This window comes from Eptesicus fuscus, chromosome 15, assembly GCF_027574615.1.
Source record: "Eptesicus fuscus isolate TK198812 chromosome 15, DD_ASM_mEF_20220401, whole genome shotgun sequence".
Classification (NCBI taxonomy): domain Eukaryota; kingdom Metazoa; phylum Chordata; class Mammalia; order Chiroptera; family Vespertilionidae; genus Eptesicus; species Eptesicus fuscus.
Window position 1 is genome coordinate 44,990,184 of NC_072487.1, and position 20,113 is coordinate 45,010,296.

The 20,113-nt window shown below is 40.3% G+C and overlaps 2 long non-coding RNA genes across 2 annotated transcripts; one reads left to right on the plus strand and one right to left on the minus strand.

Annotated features, from left to right (window-relative positions):
* Nucleotides 1-5,795: 5,795 nt before the first annotated feature.
* On the minus strand, nucleotides 5,796-8,686 carry LOC129151696 (uncharacterized). The gene is made up of 4 exons (XR_008558362.1): nucleotides 8,498-8,686; nucleotides 7,916-7,986; nucleotides 6,062-6,131; nucleotides 5,796-5,886 (listed from the first exon to the last, which is right to left on the minus strand). It is a non-coding gene; the product is annotated as an uncharacterized LOC129151696 (long non-coding RNA).
* Nucleotides 8,687-10,796: 2,110 nt separating this feature from the next.
* LOC129151697 (uncharacterized) lies at nucleotides 10,797-19,408 on the plus strand. The gene is made up of 3 exons (XR_008558363.1): nucleotides 10,797-10,852; nucleotides 11,025-11,289; nucleotides 19,294-19,408. It is a non-coding gene; the product is annotated as an uncharacterized LOC129151697 (long non-coding RNA).
* The last annotated feature ends 705 nt before the right edge of the window (nucleotides 19,409-20,113 follow it).

Sequence of the window (20,113 nt, forward strand, 5' to 3'; positions counted from 1 at the left end):
TGATGGTAGGACTTGGAGTCAAAAGATCGCAACTTTTCCTTTAATTATCTGTGATAAAACTCTGAAAATCACTTGGCCTTAGGTTTATCATTCCTAAAAATCCTATATAATAAAAGGCTAATATGCAAATTGTCCTCTCGGGAGTTTGACTGACAGACCGGGAGTTCAATTGCTCGCTATGATGTGCGCTGACCACCAGGGGGTGGCATGGAACATGGCAGGTGACCAGCAGCAGCGGTGGGGCACTGAGGGAGTGAGGGAAGGAGGAAGTGGGGAGGCTGGGAGGCAGGGAACCTGATTGGCCCTGATCGCTGGCCAGGCCTAGGGACCCTACCTGTGCACAAATTTCATGCACTGGGCCTCTAGTGTATTATAAAAATAAATTTGCCATTAGAGTCAAAGGCTGATGTATGTAAATAGTACTTTATAAATGTTAATGTGTTATACACATGCTTCTCATTCTTATCTCATACCCATGATAATCATTTTGCCTGTATGGGCCACTAGAGAATTAGAAAAAAATGAAAATCTCCTTTTCAAAATCTGGTTTGACTTCCTAGGTCAGTAACCCCTGAGAGTACTGTTAATCTGGTACAGAGGAGCTGTATGGTTTTGTGGTGATGTATGGTGGGCATGGAGAAACTGTCTTCAAATTCCCACTTAAGGAATGACTTGTCCAGCTTCTGGGAGTGCTATCAGCAGTCAGCCTCCAGCTCCCAGCCCCTTTGGGATTTCTCCAGCTGCAGAAAGCTGTATAACTCAAGAAAAAATCTTTTCAGAGTGGCCCAAATACCATGACTGATTGCAGCAAGGATATAAGGCCCAGCTACTCAGCCCACTTTTATGCCATGTTATCTCCCGAGCTTCCTATGGGGTTGAATACGGTTTTGTGGGCCTGCATGACCTCTCTCTTTTCTCAAGCCTGCTTTTTTCTTCCTTCCACAGGTATGGATTCCTCATCACACCTAATCAGTATCTAGCATGCCACACTCTATTTCATCATCTGCTTCCACAGAACCTAACCTGTGACAGATGTATTTTCAAAGGTATTTCTGCTCACATTTTATTCTAGGGAAACAAACTATAATATGCCTGCCTGTTACAAACTTAAAGTTAGCTTCAAATGTAATTCCTTCAGACTTTCAATGAAATGCGGTGTGTTTGAAAAATGGCAGATACTTTCTGATTCAGGTAGGGCATTTGAGGACTACTTTCTTTGGATAACTAAAAAGGAATAAAAAAGGCTTTCCTAATGTCTGCTCCAATGCCTGAATATATCAACTTGATGTCATCAATAACAATGCCCACAACAAAGAGAGCATGTCATCATTCGGTTCTTTCTTGAGAAGAGAGAAAAGTGTCTTTGTTGATAGATTTGATATTTTATTTGCAGCAGATTGGATTTGACTCTAGGAATATAGTATTGTGATTGAGAAATGAGCAGCGAAGGGTGATGATTTCAAAATACAGTGAAGAAAATGGAACATAGAAAAATACAGAATTAGAACCAGGCCGGAACATTGCCAGAGCTTCAAAATGTACCTAAAATCAAGTTGTTGGGAATAAAGAGAAAGAATCCGTTGTACAAAATAAGGAGAAAAAAAAGTGGGCTAAGAAAGTATGGTTAGAAAGTGTGTATTCTCTTTTTTTCCTTTCAGTCCCATAGGTAATTTTAATTTTCATGAAAGTTTTTAGTGTTTTAAATATAGAAAAAATATAAGGAAGAAGTGGCCTGTTATTTCATTACTCAGGTAGTCCTTCTAGCAAAAAGAGAAAAGGAAAAAATTATAGAAGAGCAATAATAAAAAGCAAAGTTTAAAAATTCAGAGTAAAGATAGCCACATTGTGAAAAGGAAAAGCTTTCATTTTCTTTAAGCATTTATTCCTTAAAGAAGCCACTAATAAGAGCTCTTTATTAGTCTTTTCAGAAAAGAAAATGTACACACTGTGTATGTGTGTGCACATTTACGTATTTAGCTATCTATGTGTGTGCATAAATATGTGTGTGCATAAATATGTGTATATTATTATCTTCTGATTATATTACTCACAGATTTTACCCCAAAATTTAGTAGCTTAGACCAACAATCATTTTATTATATCTTGTGATTTTGTGAATTAGGAATTTGAGCCAGGCTCAGCTCGGCGATTTTTCCGCTCCATGTGGCATTGACTGGGTCTCTAGGAAATAGTCATCTGTGGCTGATCTGGTCTGGAGTACCCTCTTACGTGGCACTTAGAGAACTCGGGACAAGACAGAAGCCAGAATAGACATTTTGGTCACTATAAGTTCTCTATTGGTCATTGCAGTTGCAGACTAGCCCAAATTCAAGGGGAGGGAAATAAGGCTGCACTTATTGATAGCTAGAGCATCAGAGTTGCCAGGTGAATGTATTTTAACAGAATATTATGTATAGTCTGTACATATTATATATATATGTATATGTAGTATGCATATTCATTGATATACTTATCTGTATTCTACAAGAAATGCACACAAGAAGATCAGTTAGATATTCAATAGTCTTAAAACCAAGAGTATGTATGGTGTAAGAAAACTATCAGAAGTAAAATTTCTCTCTTAAATTTGTAAGATATCCCAGAACTGTAACTTCATATTTTAGAGGATAAGCCTCAACTTCTCTTCATGGTATTAAATGAACATAGATTTCAGGACTTGAGATTGGACTCTGTCTAAATATAGCAACGTGTTCTACCTACTACTATAGAAGATACCTATTAAACTACTTATCTTTTTATTTTAAATATATTAATCATTAATCTAAATCAAGCAACACAGTAAGAATAAAGAGGAGCCTCATGATTGATTGTAAGGGTTCTTTTCTATTCCATTTACTCTTAATTTAGTTGTCATGTTATTACACAACATTCCTATAGTGTGGCTCTTTGAAAACTGTGATAAATCACAAACAGTAAATCCTGCTGCTATTTACTGCTTTTGGCAGCAAATTAGCATCTCTTAATTAGCTACAAGGGAATTATCTGAAGTGAGATTAAAGAGAGTAAACTCTATAAAAGTGAATTGAGTTTTTCTTTCCTCTCCTGGCAGCCTACTCTAAGGCTTGAGTACTGCCCTTTCTCCTCACTCACTCAGCCCATTCTCAATGGTAACCAAACTGTACAGGACTGATGGTAGATCAGGGAATTGTCTCTTCCTTATTGTGAACACTCTTCCTCACATATCCTTTCTTTCTTCAGAGAGGTATATATGCTTGTGTATACTTGAAATATTTCTACTTATCTGTGACAAAAAATGGCTCATGTCTTTAATCTCACCCAAGGAATACTATGCATACATTTGTATACATCCTTTTCCTCTTTAATTCCTTTTCACTGTCTTAGTTCCATCTGTTCAGAATCACAGCAAATATACAGAGACTTTTCAATAGTTATATTAAAGGAAATTAGATGTATAGACGAGAGTAGGCACATTCAGGGTGGTATGGCCATAGACTAAATGTATACATTTTATTATTTTTATTGATTCCAAAAAGGAAGGAAGGGGGAGAAAGAGATGGATACATCAATGATGAGAGAGAATCATTGATAGGTTGCCTCCTGCATGCCCCCTACTAGGGATTGAGCCTGCAACCTGGGCATGTGCCCTTGACTGGAATGGAACCCGGGACCCTTCAGTCCACAAGCTGATGCTCTATCCACTGAGCCAAACCAGCTAGGGGCTAAATGTGTACATTTTAAAGAAGAGGCATAAAACAAGCACTCTTTGAACTCTGAAGAGCTATATAGAAAGATAGTGCTCTCACGATGTATTTCACATACTTCATGATTAATAAAATGAATTTGCTGCTATCATTATTTAATTAGAAAAACTGTGTTACTATCAGCACACTTGAAAAGCAATGACGTTAGCCTCAATCCTTCATTAATCCATCAGTAAATATTTATTATATGCCTCATAGGCTGGACACTGTTTTAGGAACTTGGGAGCATAGCAGTGAATAAGACAGACTTAGTTTTTTTTAAACTTATATTATTTATGTGCATGTAATTAGATATTAGGAGGGCATTAAAATTCTTTTTTTTTTGTCTCTGTTTGGGGCATGTAGGTTTCAATCACTGTATCAAGCCAGCATTCAGAAGGCCTCAGATATCATCATTTGGTTTGATTATGGCTCGGGATGCTATCTGAAGCACAATCCACATGGCTCCGTTTTATCTTTTGCTTCCAACAACTTTTTAAATTTTTCTTATTTATTGATTGATTTGAGAGAGAGAGAGAGAGAGAGGGCGGGGGAGAGAGAGAGAGAGAGAGAGGGAAATGAGGAACATTGATTTGTTGGTCCATATAGTTGTGCATAAACCACAACTTGTGACACTCTAACCAGTAGAGCTATCCAGCCAGGGCTCAACAACTTTTCAGATTTTATATTTCTAAATGACATTTGGGTCTCTTATCTTTCTGTTCATCTTATGAGCAAGGCATTTCCTGCTTTGTTTCAAACTGTCTTTTTAAGGATTTTTATAGTATAGATAGGAATAGTATTCCCTCAGGAGCAAAGGGCATGCATGCCCACTGTCTAGTATTATAAAGATGATTTCTCCCTCTGGACTAAAGGAAAGGCGTGCTTAATGCTCATTATTAGAGATTTGTTCCCTAAGCTCAGGGTTCCTCTCCTGTAATGCAACCCTCTGTGTAAGCAGGTGTCATCTGGCCTTCGTGTTACTCCATGGGAATTGGGGTTTGTAGAACTGCTGCAAAAATGCCAATGTTTTGGTTACTGCTATTGCTATGAATTATAAATTGTCCTTCATCTATGACCTAGAGGTCTTATGTCTTCTGCCTTCAATTAAGAAACTAGCAGGATAACTTGTTAGCATACAAGTAGGTAAACTCTCAGACTCTTCAGTTCTTGAAGGTAACTTTGCCAAGGAAGCTATATAGAAATGATTGCTATTTTAAAGGTGTTATTGAGGGTGATAATTCACTAGTCCATAGTTTAATAGAGAAAAAGGCAGGGATAGGAAGGGATAATGTTTCCTATACTCTAGTCCAGTGGTTGGCAAACTCATTAGTCAACAGAGCCAAATATCAACAGTACAACGATTGAAATTTCTTTTGAGAGCCGAAAACCGACTTCTGCACATGGGCCACGAAGTTTCAATCGCACTGTACGTGCACGCCCACATGTGGTATTTTGTGGAAGAGCCACACTCAAGGGGCCAAAGAGCAGCATGTGGCTCGCGAGCCGCAGTTTACCAACCACTGCTGTAGTCCTTAAGAAACATGGCGATGTGTCCCACAATCACAGAGGAGAGCAGTCAGAGCTATGAGGACAAAAGCAAACTGTTGATATGTCACTTTTGGCACTAATCTTTTTGGGGAGTTACTATTTTCATGTATATTTTAATGAATATGTACTCTAATTTGATGCCTTCTTAAACAACTTATTCAACTTTCTGTAGGATGCAAACTTCTCATTAAAAATATAATTTATTATAGTCATGCACCACAAAACAACATTTTGGTCAACGATGGACCACATATACAAAGATGGTCCCGTAAGATTACAGTGAGCTGAAAAATCTCCTAGTGCTGTTGTAGCCATAATAACGGAGTGCAGCACATTACATTCATCCATAGTGATGCTGGTGTAAGCAGACTACTGCACGGCCAGATACATAAAAGTGCATACAGTTATGTGCAGTACATAATACTTGAAAATAAGTCACTATGTTACTGGTTTATGTATTTTATTTTCTAATTTATTTTAAAGATTTTAAAATTGATTTTTAGAGAGAGAGGAATAGAGAGAGAGAATCATTGCTGTGAGAACGAAACATCCATCAGCTGCCTCCTGCATGCCCCCACTGGGTATTGAGCTTGCAGCAACCGGGACATGTGCCCTGAACAGGAATCAATCCAGCGATCTTTTAGTGCCCAAGACAGTGCTCAACCAACTGAGCCACACAAGCTAGGGCCAGGCTTATCATTATTTTAGAGTGTACTCTTTCTACTTATAAAAAATTTTTTTTTACTGTAAAATAGTATGCTGTGCTATACCATACATCTCATATTTACCTTTTTTCTTGATTGCATCATTTTCTCTTGTGCTTGATTAATCTGGTGTTGTTTTTGCTCATCATGGACCCTAAGCATACAAAATTACAAAAACTGCTAATGTTGCCGGTAAGAAGCCACATCAAGTGATTCACTTGGAAACAAAATTAAAAGTGATTAAGAACTATGAATGTAGAAAATCAGTGACTATTATTACTTGCCAGTTAGAAATGCCCCATTCTACCATAGCTCAAAGAGCAAGAACAAAGTAACAAACTATTAACGGATCTGCTTCGTTGAAGGCTAACAAAACTTTAAGAAGGACCTATAGTGTATCAGAAATGGAGGAACTTCCAATGACCTGGATTGAAGACGACTAGGCACAGAAGTTTATCCCTGTCAGCACTATGATGATCATGGTCAAGCAAAGTATTCATTTGCAATGTTGAAAGAAAAGGCTTGGCCTGACTATGATGTTGAATTTACTGCTAGTTCTGGGTGGTTGAAATGATTCAAGAATTGCTGTTCATTACAAAATATGAAAGTGAATGGTGAGTCTGTGAGTATTGATGTGAAGGCAATTGAAGATTTTTTTGAAACTCGAGATAAGCTGATTGAAAAATTACTTGCCAGTGCAAATATTCAATATGAATGAACCATCCCTTTTCTGGAAATGGATGCCTAAAAGGACTTTCATCCAGAAAGAGACTAAGTCAATGCCAGGTTTCAAGGCTTTAAGTACAGGATAACAGTCTTTTCTGGGAGCACTGTTGCAGGCTACAAAGTGAAAGCCTTTGTGACATGCCACAGTGAGAAACCCAGTGCCTTCCAGCATACCAATAACACACGCAGCCTAGGTACTACAGAAACAGTAAGAAGTCATGGATGACAATGCTTCTCTTCTAAGGTGCCTTCCTGAATTGCTGGGCCAGGGAAATGGAGAAGCAGTGTTTAGAGGATCACATACCTTTCAAGATTTTGCTTCTTGTTGGTAATGCTCCTGGAGATCTTCCCTTTTATTGGTGATATTCATCCCAATAACAAAGTGGTGTTTCTCCCTCCAAATACCAGCTCTTTGCTCTAACCTATCGATCAAGGAGTTATAGCAGCTTTTGAGGCCTACCACCTGTCATGGCCTTTGCCCAGGCTATTGCTGCAACTGAGGAAGACACTGATGCAATTCTGGAAGAATTACAACATCTATGACTGCATCAAGAACCTTGTTTGGGCTTGGAGTAATGTCACCAAGGAGGGTACGAATGGCATCTGGGAAAACCCCATTAGTTCATATTACTGTTTTCTCACATAATAGATGAGATCTGAGGCTTAGGTTACTCATGCAACACCAGGCAGTCAATGCAAGGTGAAGTCTTCAAAGTCATCAATATTTTCATTCTATTTTACACAATGTCAGTCCACAGTGGATGGGGGCGTGGGAGATAAAGTAAACTGGTTCTTCACCTCAGAAAGTTTGAGAAACAGTTGTCTAATACTCATGCTCCAGTGTGAAACCTGGAGTGAGTCAACATCATGGAAGCACACAGAGAGACCGTCCACATCAGAGGGAGCAATAACAAATGTCCACTCTCATTGTGGAACCTAAATTGGAGAGAGGAAGGGCACTCCAAGACTCACTTTAGCTCTCCTACGTTCTCGTGCTTTCTTCCACATTGACCTGCCTTTATTCATAGTCCTTGGTAAGAATTTACTCTGCTTAAGCTTTGCATATGGCCATTTAAATAGGCTAAACATTACAGGAGCATTCATCTATCCTCCCCATTGGAACTTTTATTGCTAGAATCAAAGCATTCAAATGGCTCTCCTAAGCCATTGAGAGGAAAGCAACTTTGAGCTAGATTAATGGGAGGTACTTACTAAACAAATCTGATTTTCATTCTCATGCTCTTAGCAATGAGGCATGGAAACTGCAGAACCCTATAAGAGGTCTGAAAGGAAAAAAATGTAGGATAAATTTTGGTGATAGAAATTTCTCGTTAAAAATACATTTTAAAGAATAACGTTTTAGGTTAACTTGCTAGGGCAGTTGTATAGCAAGGAAACGTGTAGCAGTTTGACAAATACTGGCTTATAATAATGTCTGTTTTTCTTTTAAAGCACATTTTTATTTAAGCAGCATAAAAATAGGAATAGAGAGATCTGGAGAAAAATGCATCAGAAAGTTAACAGTAATTGTTTTGAAAGTGAGAATCTATGAGGTTCTTCCTTCACTTTACCATATTTGTCAAATTTGCTGTATAATACTTTCTAAATGGGAAGAAAGCCACACACACACACACACACACACACACACACACACACACACACACACAAAGGATCTCTTCCACCTCTTCCTAAAATAAACATGATGACAGTTACTAGTTAACAAAGAACTTGGACATACCAGTAGGCCCTCATTAAATGCATGAATGTATTTATTCCTGCAATGAAGGCTGTTACCTGAGATTTTCTGTCTTATAGTAAGCCTGCAGTCTTGTCCGTGGGAGACGATTATGTCCCGCTGGCTCATGTCCTGCTGTCTGGGATCTTACAGGGCTTGACAAACTGATCTGCATCTACCTTTCTCTCCAGGGACACTATGCTTTGATGGACATTTACCTAGGGTTCCCAGGAACCATTCCTGCTAGATTCACTGATGAGCCCCAGGGGAGGTAATGATCTTTTTGGCTCCTCTGAAAACAACAAAATAGATGAGATGTGAGGCTTAGGTTACTTGTGTAAGACCAGGCAGCCAGTGCAAGGTGAAGCCCTCACAGCTGTCAATATTTATACTATATTTATCATTATGACCACCTCCTTGGAGTTCCCTTGAGCCCCCCCGCACCCCTCCGGCCCTGCAACCCCACCCCACAGCAAAAGGGAAGGAAGCATGGCCATCAGCCATAGCCAAGTCCCAAGGCCTCTAGGCAGCCTCTGAGCCACAGGAACTCCCAGGTGACTGGCCAGGGGGGTGGGGGAGGGAGGTGGGTCTGAGAGAGCTGGAGACTGGCAGTTGGCAGTTGAGGATGGAAATAACAGTTGGAAGGAAGGATCCTTCAGGTAGGGTAGAAAGAAGATAACTTGGGAGTCCAGAATCTTTCAGGGATTCTGTCTTTGAGTTAAATTTAAATGCTTCCACAAGTGATGGAAGTAAACACAGAAGCCTGAGGTTAGGTACACTTTGGTCCAGTTCCTATGAAGCCAAAAACTTTAAACCTCTCAAGCCCCACCCCTGGATAGAGCCACTTCCCTCAGTCCCTCAGCATCATTGGGCTTCTAGGGTGGAGTAGTTGGGTGGGGTACTTTGGGTGGAGCCTTCCCATAGAAATCCCTCCCATTGCTGGTACATATCTCCAGAGATTTCTGAGCTCCACTAGGTACATCTGCTTTGATGAGATAAACATAGTCTTGGTCCTCTTGAAAGGTAGATCTTTAAGCCAGATATTCCACACAGTGTGAAAAGTTTTTTGAATTTAAAAGCAAGGATATAGCCTAGCTTGGGAGGATCAATGAAAGCATTCAAGAGAAACATTTCAATATAATTGAAAGAAAGGAGGTAAAAGAAGTGGAAGGTTTGTGTCAGTTTTGTTGTTGATTTGAAGTTTTTGTGATGAAAAGTCTGATCTAATGATCTCTCATTCACAGGTAGTAGTGCAGCATATGCTCAATGAGAGAGGAATGTGGAGAAGTTGTAAAAAGGTACAATAGTTTTGAGTACTTAGGCAAGATAATTGGTTACATAAAGAAGCATAAAATCTCCACCAAGACAGAGAGGTTTGTTTCCTTTAGTGGTGTGTCCCTAGTGCTTAGAACAGCCTAGGCCATATTAAGCACTGAATGAATGAATGGATTCTTTTCTTGCAGTGTTGGGATTAATAATTAGTTGTAGAACATAAATTTATGGTAACACAAACATATTTAATTGTGCATTTAATGCAAGAGGAACTAGTCCCTTATCAGAAGACAGGTCTAAAAAAGGCAAAATTAACTTTTTTCCAGTCAGAACAGATAAAAGGAGAATGGTGCAGGCTGTTTAGAGTACAGCTATTTAGGTTTGGGGGTAAGTGATGAACCATGAAGTTTTCTTTGGAGAGGAAATGAAGACAAAGGTTGTCAGATGGACAGGAAGAAAGTGTAAAGAGGCTTATCGCTCCTGAATATGTTGAGGGGTTGGCATACTGAGGGCATAAGCTGAAAGAATAAAGTAGAAAGGGTGCAATGTTGGACTATATTTTCAGAAGGTAGAAGTGCTCCTGGTGTTATGTTCTAAGATGTGGCCTGGAATGGAGGTAAAGGGCTCTAAGCTAAGAAGGGATGACTGTGAGAGGCCAGATTATTCGATGGTCTGTTCACATGGATGTTGGGGCCTCGGACTGATTCCTCTCACTTCCAGTTTTTGTCCTGGGCTCCATCCCACCTTTTCCTGTCCCAAGGCCTCCACAGTAAGCATTTCCTAAAACTCCAAATTACAGGAAATGAAATGACTCTGGACAAGAAGGCAATAATAGTGAAGTAAGAGAGAGGGTTTGTTTTGTCTTTGCAACCAGCTTCTACACACCTTTGGGAAATATTCACTACATTGTCCCTCTCTTGCCCTCTGGGGAACTAGCCTCATACCACCTTTACCTGCATTTCACCTTTCCCTTCTTCTTTGGAAGCTCCAGCCTGTACTCCACATAGCTTTGACCTTCATGACATGAATATGAAGGAGAACAACAAGTATCTGTTGATCACCTTTGGTCACTATTGTTGCTTCGGTGAACTGAGTGGGGTTTCTAAGAAGACACTCTTATGTTAGGAAGACTTCTAAGAAAGGTGCGATGATTCCCACAGCTTTGGCTATTTACATCCGCATGTGATTACTTTTTCCCTTGCATGTAGGCTGGACTTAGTGATTTGCTTCTGAATCATAACATAAGGGAAAGGTGATAGGATGCCATTTCCATTACTAGCTTACAAACTGTGGTAACTTCTGTCTTGTTAGCAGACTCTCTCCTGGCTTTGATGAAGCAAGCTGCTGTATTGGGGAGGCCTAGAGGACAAGGAATTAAGGGGTGGCCTCTAGCCATCAGCCTGCAAGGAATCCAGGACCTCAGTCTAACATGCCTTAAGGAACTGAATCCTAACAACAAATATATGAATGAGCACACAAGTGGGTTCTTCCCCAGTCAAGCCTTCACATGAAACTGCAGCCAGCCCCAGCTGACACCAAAATTGCTGCCTTGTAAGAGAACTTGAAGCAGAGAACTCAGGTAGGCCTTTCCTGGATCATTGACTCATCAAACCTGAGATAATAAATGTATAGTTTTTAAGGCACTCAATATTGGGGTACCAAATATATAGTAAAAGATCACTAAAACATACCACATTTACTATAACCTTGGTATAAAATGTAGTATGTTAGGAAGGCATGCAGCAAATAGGAGGACAGCCTTCATGACAACATCCCCGGAATACTCTCTTCATGTTCAGTGATTATATCCCTTATTGTTATGCTGAAATGGTAACGTTGTCCTCTATCAAGCCCTGACTAGTTTCTAGGAGATGAGGTTGAAGTAAGGTAATGTTGTGTGGAAATGATCGCCAACATGGGGTCATGGGTTGCAATGATGAGGACATTATTTTCCTTTTCACTTTTTTCTTCCTTTCCAACTCTACCATTGTATTTTTACTTTATTTTATTTTTTTACTTTCTGTCTTCTTTCACACCAAATTCTGTGTGGCTGCCTGGTGACCAAATCTACAAGGGATGCTGGGTGATCTATTGATCTTGAGATATGTTGCCAAGCTTGGTATCCTAAAGAGATTTCCCAGAGGGACAGCTCTTTCTGTTTTGTTGTTGTTGTTGTTGTTGTTGTTTTGTTGTTGTTGTTGTTTGAGGTATTCTCACAAGCAGGACAGCCTGCTGAGCTCAAAATGTCCCTCCAGGTAAATTCACACCCAATTTATAGCAGATTCTTCAGCCAGAACATCCCCACCCTGACTCATTAGACCCTGTCCTGGCCAACGCAGTGTCCACAATTACAGAACCCATCCATACACACTGCAGTCAATGACCACCTACTTGTGAGATACTTTGAAATAGCAACTCTTCCTAAATGTAAGTCACTATTCAGGATAGTATTTGTATTCCTGTTTTGTTTTGTTTTAGAATTGCAAGTTCTGTCCTCTTTCAGTAAACATGGTAGAAAGGAAATGGTGAACTGGTACCCATTTTTACTAGAGCTTATACTAATGGGTGGGAATCGTGTCCTATCACTCCAAACTTCATGAAGGAAAGAGGAACTCTTATGAGCAGGTGACTTTTATTTGACACCAAGAGATCCAAGAGGAAGATTTCTCTCTATCACTAACCTCAGGTCCCAAACAACCCCCTTCCCTACTTCCAATTCCAAAACTTTCAGGAGGCAACAAGGAGAGATGCTGGCTGCATTGTGCCAGAGCACCTCATCCTATGCTACACTTGTATATATTTGAAAACAGTGAGGGAGCCGACAAAAAGACAGTTTTAGATAAGTTCTGGACTTTAACGGTTTTTCTCCTGAAAGTTTTTAGTGTAAGCTTTTTGTACTTTTTAACAAAAAAAAATATTAAGTGTTTTATAATCACTACATCTCAGCAGGGTCAAATAAAAGACCCCAGGATTAATTTGAGAAGGCCAGTGTCAGGATTCCTACAAGGGGAAGGATTTTCTTTTAGAAATGAAATGAGAATAATCATTAGGAGCTGAAATAACTCCTTCCATTCCCTGAGCACAAGTCCAGGATTGTTTAAAATCCATGACCCAATACAGTATACAGAGAACACAGGTCTTGATTAAAAGAAACACTTATTGGGGAAGATTCCGTGTTTGTAGTTGTGATAAGGATTGCAATTGAAAGATTGTAGTAATCATAGGATGATTTATCTTGAAAACTGTGAGGATTTCTCAGTAGGACCAAATGATTTCTTTGGGGACATTTTTCTTTTTCCTCCAAAAAGTGCTGAGAAGCATTATTTGTTTGTATAAAGGAGTCAAATCTCTGAACACAGTCTTCATCAGGGGTGAGGGTAGCTGGAGAACCTGGTATAATGGATGTACACTGGGGGGAGCGGGGGTTGGATGGGGCACAGGCTCCCTGGAATGCCAGGAAGGTTGTTGACTGGCACAATAGCTGGTCCTTGGAAGGGGATGTCTGATTTTGACTCTGTTGTTTAGAGCACTTTGAAGACAACGCTGGTCAGCAGAGACAGCTTCTTGGTTGTAGCAGTTGGTACTTTGCACATTCCTCTTGCTTGTGGGTCAGAAAAAGAACCAGGATTGAAGGGATGTCCTTGTCAGGCTGTACCTGGGCTTGCAGTTTCTCCTGCTGACTTAACTGCAAGGCCTCAGGTTTGTACCTATATGCCAGTTTCCCCTGTAGGATCTTGCCAATGGCTGTCATGAGCTCATGAGCAGGACTTTCAGCTGAGTCTTGGTGCTGTGCAGTGTTAACATGAATTTGGTTCTTTGCAGAGAAGTTTTCTGTCCTTTCATTTTTTTCTCTTGGAGTTGATCCACTGCAAAAATTGTCTCATCTTTTTTTGAAGTATCCATCAGGAAGAAACTGCTCATTCAGTGACAGAGACAGGAAAGTGTCCTCTAATGCTCTGTCCTCAACAAGATGTCTTATCTGTGTGCCTCTAGATGTCCCTACTCCTGAATCCTCACTTCCATATTTTCCTTCTTTGGGGACCAGAGTTCTCACTTCCTTTTCAGCTGGTGGAAAATGATTATCCTGGCACTTCCTCCCGGCATGCTTAGAAACCCAGGGCTCCTTTCTCAGCTCAATGATGGTACCACTGTCCTCCATGCAGCCCCTGGGGAGTACCTGTGTCCCCACTGGAGACACACTGGGACTGAGTCAGCAGGGGCATGGAAGGCAAGCTATTTGAAGTAAGGGACACTTCAGTGGGACAGTTTTGAGCTTGGCACTGCTCACTGCTCTCCAATTTAAACTTTAATTTACTAAAAAGCTAGATTTCAGTACGCATAATTTAGAATCTTGGGGAACTAAAATTTTGGGTGAGAGACATTCAGTGGTCAGAATAGATTCTACCTTATTGGTATTGACAGTTACTACTTGGGAGCTTCATGATGTCATAAAATAGTGCTTTAAGAGCATAAAGCTCCTGGGCTTTGAATATCTATCTGGATATGTTGGAGATGGAAAAAAAAAATGTCCTAAAGTTTTCTCCACTGTCTGGGCCCTGAGTCATTTCTGCTGTATCACTGGAATTCATGTTCTCATTCCTTGGCCCATGCACAAAGTTTCATGGGCACCTCTGGGCTTCATCTATTGTGTAGCATAGTCGCACTTTGCCTCGCCTTGTCTATGGTTACGTGTGTGAGGGGCTAAAAGTCTGCCTGCCATGCTCAATTGTCTGGTTGTCCTCTGCAAACTTGTGGTTAATATCATCCTGTGATGGTTTAAGTTCTTTCCCCCATTCTTTACTGCCCAGAGATGATAAAGTCAGGAGATGACAATTCAGCATGGGGACTGGATATATTGTTCTCACCTTGTTTTCCTAAAAAGATTTAGAGCTTTCCTCAAGGGGCTTGCACAACTCAGCTTTTAAATTCACCTACCAAAATTGTGTATATGAGGAGCAAAATTCAAATTGGGGAAGAGGCCATATTTTGGCTTCTCTCAGTATATATCCTATATAATAAAAGCCTAATATGCTAAGTGTCTGGTCATTTGTTCAACCAATCAAAGTGTAATGTGCTAATGATATGCTAATGCCGCTCAACTGCTCGCTATGACGTGCACTGACCACCAGGGGGCAGGTGCTCCAACCAGTAGGCTAGCTTGCTGCTGGGGTCTAGCTGATCGGGACTGAGCAAGATGGACCAGACACACCCTGGAGCCCTCCTGCGGTCCTTCCCCAGCTGGCCAAACTCCTGCATCCCTCCCTGACCCTGATCATGCACCAGTGGAGTCCCTTGGCCTGGCCTTCACCCTCTCACAATCTGGGACCCTTTGGGAGATGTCAGAGAGCCAGTTTCAGCCCGATCCCACAAGCTAGGCCAAGGGACCCCACTGGTGCATGAATTCATACACTGGGCCTCTAATATATATGGATTCAACAATCTTGAAGTATAGGCCACATCTTCGACTCTTGTGAAATTTTATAATATGGGTTTCTAATACCTGTCAGGTGTTGGGATTAAGAAAAAAAATTCTAGAGTTATATTCTTGGAGTAGACCCTACCTACCACAGTGTTTCTTGAGTATCCATTTTCCATATTGGTCTGGGACTTCCAGAAAGATGTGATACATAGTCATCATCCAGCAGTGAATGATACCACCAATAGGGACCTCTACCCTCAGTGATCTGGTAAAACTGCTTGCTCAAATGTAATCTCAGAATGGTTTACATTTGACTCAGGTCTATGTCCTTTCCTGAAACATTTAATAATTCATTCCCTAAATGATTCCTTGAGTGACACACACTTGCTTCTTGACTCTGAGGCAGTCCTCAGACTCTTGACTAGGTAGAATTCTGAGAGCCTTTGTAGGCTGCCTTATGGGCTCTTTCCAAGCATAGTCCCAAGATTTCTTCTCATGTTCTCGCTTAGCAGAAACTTTGTTGGGATTCTCTCATCAGAGACAGAATTCAGCCTTGCCTCATTCTTGATACTCTAACTCTGTAGCTCAGAGAATTGTGAGCATGTCTGCCTTTCTGCTGAGAGGTTTCTGTTAATTTGCACTAGGCATCATCAGTTCCAGAGGCTCTAGACTCCTACAGGCATGGGGTGGGGGGAACTGAGTGGGATTAGCCACCTTGAAATGTTGAGCCTCAGTTTCTCCTCAGGTTCACTGGTGATATATAATAATGGTCAGAAAGGATGGAAACTGGTATATAGGTTTGGGATGACTGGCTGTAAAATGGATGGTGGAAGCTAGAAGACAAGTGGCCTTTTGAGATTTTTTTGACCACAGGTACTAAACATTACAAACCCTCCTGTTGCTTTTGTAACATGTGCCATTCCAGGTGTTGATTTTCATTCAAGATATTAGACTCTGAATCATTCTGGGATCCATGGAAAAACACCCAATAGTCCCTAATCCTGGATACAGAAGCAGATGGTAGTATTGGGTGTCAGAATTGAAAGTGGGCTGGGGCTGAATGTGAGTGAAAGTTAGTGGTTGGGATTGGTGCTTGGTTTTAGGCCAGGTTTGGGGTGTACACTGGGGAGGGGAAAGGTATGAAAATGAGGAAGTGTTGGAGCTCTTGATCCTGCATTTGGACTGCAGAAATATTATAAATTCCATTGAGTAACAAAATGTGATATTCTAATGGGGAACCACCTCTAGAAACTAGGAGGGACTCACTGTGCAAAGAGGGAAGAACCCAGAAGACCTGGGTCTATATCTCAATCAGTTTTCCCCCAAAAGTCTTGACACAAAGGACTTGCTCACAAACACACAGATTTTCTGGTTTTCCTTCAATGTTCCAGCCAGGTTTTTTTAAAAATCAGCTTTTATTGATTTCAGAGAGAGAAAGGGAGAGCAAGAAAGGGATAAACAGATAAATGTTGACAGAGAATCATCAATGGACTGCCTCCTGCATGCACCCTACTGGGGTCCAAGCCCACAACTTGGGCATATGCCCCGATGGGGAATCAAACCAAGACCCCATGGTTCATGTGTCAACATTCAACCACTGAGCCACAAGGCCAGGCATCCAAACCATTTTGAGGGCTGGTGTGGCCTATATATCAAGTGGCTACAATTAACTCTATGAAGTTATCCATTGGTATTCTGACTCAATTTGTTTTAAATATGGTTCCACATCCTTTTCTTACTTTGTGAAAATCTGAAAAACCATCTCCCGCCCCCCATTTTCTTTTTTCTTTCCAAGAGTGCCTAGACGTTAAGGCCAAGGAAAGAATAACCTTGATGTGCTTTGTAGCAGATTTTCCCCAGAGACAGGTATCTAGTAGATGGAAGGAAACATGGTCTCACTGAAAATAAATGTGCAATTATATGGGGAGGAACACATTCTTGTCATAACCCTGCCAAAGGAGGAGTTTGAAATTGACAGTTTGAATGGACAGTGCCTATGATTGTTGGAACATGACTAGACAACTCATCAATGCTATCTGGTGATGAATTCTATGGAACAGGCTTCATTAAGATGGAAATCCATTTGCAGTGATTCACAGTTAAAGTGAAATCTGGTGGTGGTGAATCAGACAGGATTGGTAGTACCTGATAACAAGCAAATGAATCAGTGGGCTTTCTTGTCTGAAAAAAATGTGGTAAGGAGTAAATATCTTGGGAAAGAGAAGGCTCAAGTGAGACGATGGTATTGACAAAGTAGACTGTGATTAGAGAATAGGATGTGCTCTCTTAGTGTATTGTGGTTAGAGGAAAACTTAAGGGGTTGGGGAGGGGAATAGTCCTCTGAGAATTGAGACTCCAAGGGATAAAAAAGCTCTGGAGACATAGTTTGACCAGGTGATGAAGGTGATAGAAAATTACCCATGGGTGTCATTGAGTTGGAGGAGAGAACAGAGGGTGTGGTAGGAAAGGCTCAGGCAGAGGAGGTGGTATTAGGTCTTCTGGAGGGCCTGCTGAAAAGTCAGAGGACTGAGTGAAGGATGACTCAATCATAGAAGCTGTGGAAGTCAGAGGGGACAGAGAGAGAGAGAGTAGCATCTTCTAGGACCTTTGGGAGAACCAGCTGATTAACTTCAGTGGTTGCTTTATTTCATACCTCACAGGAGGGGTCTAGATATAACATTTGATGAAAGCAAGTGATAACATGGTGCTGACCCAGGAGACTGATAGAGACGGGAGGTACAAAGCTGGAGGCCAAGACCAAAATCAACATATGAGACACTGGCAGGTCTGGCAAAGGTGGGGTTGCTCACTGTATAGTGTCCTTTCATATTACCCTACTTTTAAAAAATTATCTTTATTGTTTAAAATATTACAGATGTCCCCCTTCTTTTCCTACTGCCCCCCATCCTCCCCTCATCCATCCCCTCCCTAGGCCTTCACCCCATTATTGTCTGTGTCCACATATGTTCTTTAGTTGATCTCTTCACTCACCTCCTCCATTCCCTCTGAGGATCCCCAATCTGTTGCATACATCCATAACTCTGGATCTATTTTGTTTGTCACATTCCACATTATTTTGTTCATTAAATTCCACATATAAGTAAGATCATGTGATACTTGTCTTTCTCTGACTGACTTATTTCACTTAGAACCCTGCTTTCTTGATCACACAATATACCTATTTATCCCTCTCCCAAAGGCTTTCACATTCTGACTCTACGACTTTCCTCTCTTGTCAATACTAGGCTTTCCTGAGGCCCTACAAATCCATAGACTGTTCAAGAGGGTTACAAAAAAGCAAAGGGTAATGTTTAAACACCTTTGTAAAAAAGAAAACATTTTTGTTGCCCCCTCTATTTGCTCTGGCAAGCTCTTTATGTGAAACCAGAATAGTGCTGAAGGTGAAGCTAGGGAATCTTATAGGAGGTTGTATAGAAGGATCTGCAGAGGTACTGTTGATAGAGGAACATGAGAATCTTCTGGAATTGAAATAAAAGATCATATACTTAATGATAATAATAAAGTTCATATATGTATGTTGCATGATCACAAAGAGATTTCATACATATTATTGCATGTGATATTCAGAAGAACACCCTGTGAGGAACCTAGGTCAATGTTTACCTCAAAGAGCAATCTAACCTTCCAGGAAGTCAAAGTCCTTTTTTTATATCCAGGAGACAGAAGTTCTGACACTTTTCCACCTGACATGGCCACCTACTGGACAACACCCATGGCCCAGTTCATCAAAACTCAGGGACAGGTAGAGCAAGAAATTTGAGAAGGGTCTCAATTCCTGAGTGCCTTCCCATGGGCCTCTTTAATAAGGGCTCTGTTTTTTGAGAGGGACTCTATTTAGCAAATGCCATCTTCAGGTATCATGGACATGAGACCTCACAAAGAAACAAAGAGGAAAGAAATTACAAATGCTTCATTTAGTAGGTAAGTCTAGATAATGGGGTTGTTTTTTATCATGCATGCAAATTTCCACAGGTTTAATTATATTCAAATAAATACATATTTTAAATGGACCATGATAGTTTTCCTGCACTTTAAAAAGTTAAGATTTCTGACTTTAATATTTTCGTGGCTGCCACCACCACCATACCCAGACCCTCGAACTGTGCAATGCCAACTTTAAACAATTTTCTGATTCTGTTCCAGGCAAAAAATCTGTGATCTTCTGCACATTGGACCATGTTAACATTCCAAACAGGATTTTACAAATTACTGGAGGAGGTCACACTCAACCCCAAAAAAGAAGAAAATATTTTTTAAATTAAACATTATATAAACAAAAATAAAACACTTCAAGATATATATGACATCTTGAATTTCTTTCATTTCCACCAGTTCATTGGTCTTCTGCGGTTTTGTGGAGTGAATGTGTTTGTCAGCAATTCCTCTGCTCTGCTAGTCACTTCCCACACCCTCCAGAAATGTGTTGACATTTTTTGTCATATCCTCTCCCTATTTGTCATTCCCAAGTACTTTTTAAATCCTTCACCTGTTTTAACAACTATATTGAAATATAGTTCACATGCCATACAATTCACCTATATAAAGTGTCTAGTTTTACAATTTTAGTAAATTTAAAAACAGCTTCATGACTTCATAAAGAAACCTTATCTTTAGAAATCATCCCTCTCCTTCCCTTCCCACCCCCAGGCCTAAGTAACCACTAATCTACTTTCTGTTTCCCTAGTTTCTCCTATGTGGATATTTTACATGAAAGGATCATATGTGATCATTTGTGACTGGCTTTATCCACCAACCATAATGTTTTTGAGGTTCACCCATGTTGTAATATGAATGGTTTTTATTGCCAATACATGTTACATTGTATGGATATAGGAATCTTTTTTCCCATTCATCAGTTAATGGAAATTTGAGTTGTTTTCTCCTTTTATTATTATGAATACTATTACTATGAACATTGGTTTACAAGGTTTGGTGGGGATAAGTGTTTTCATGTATCATGAAT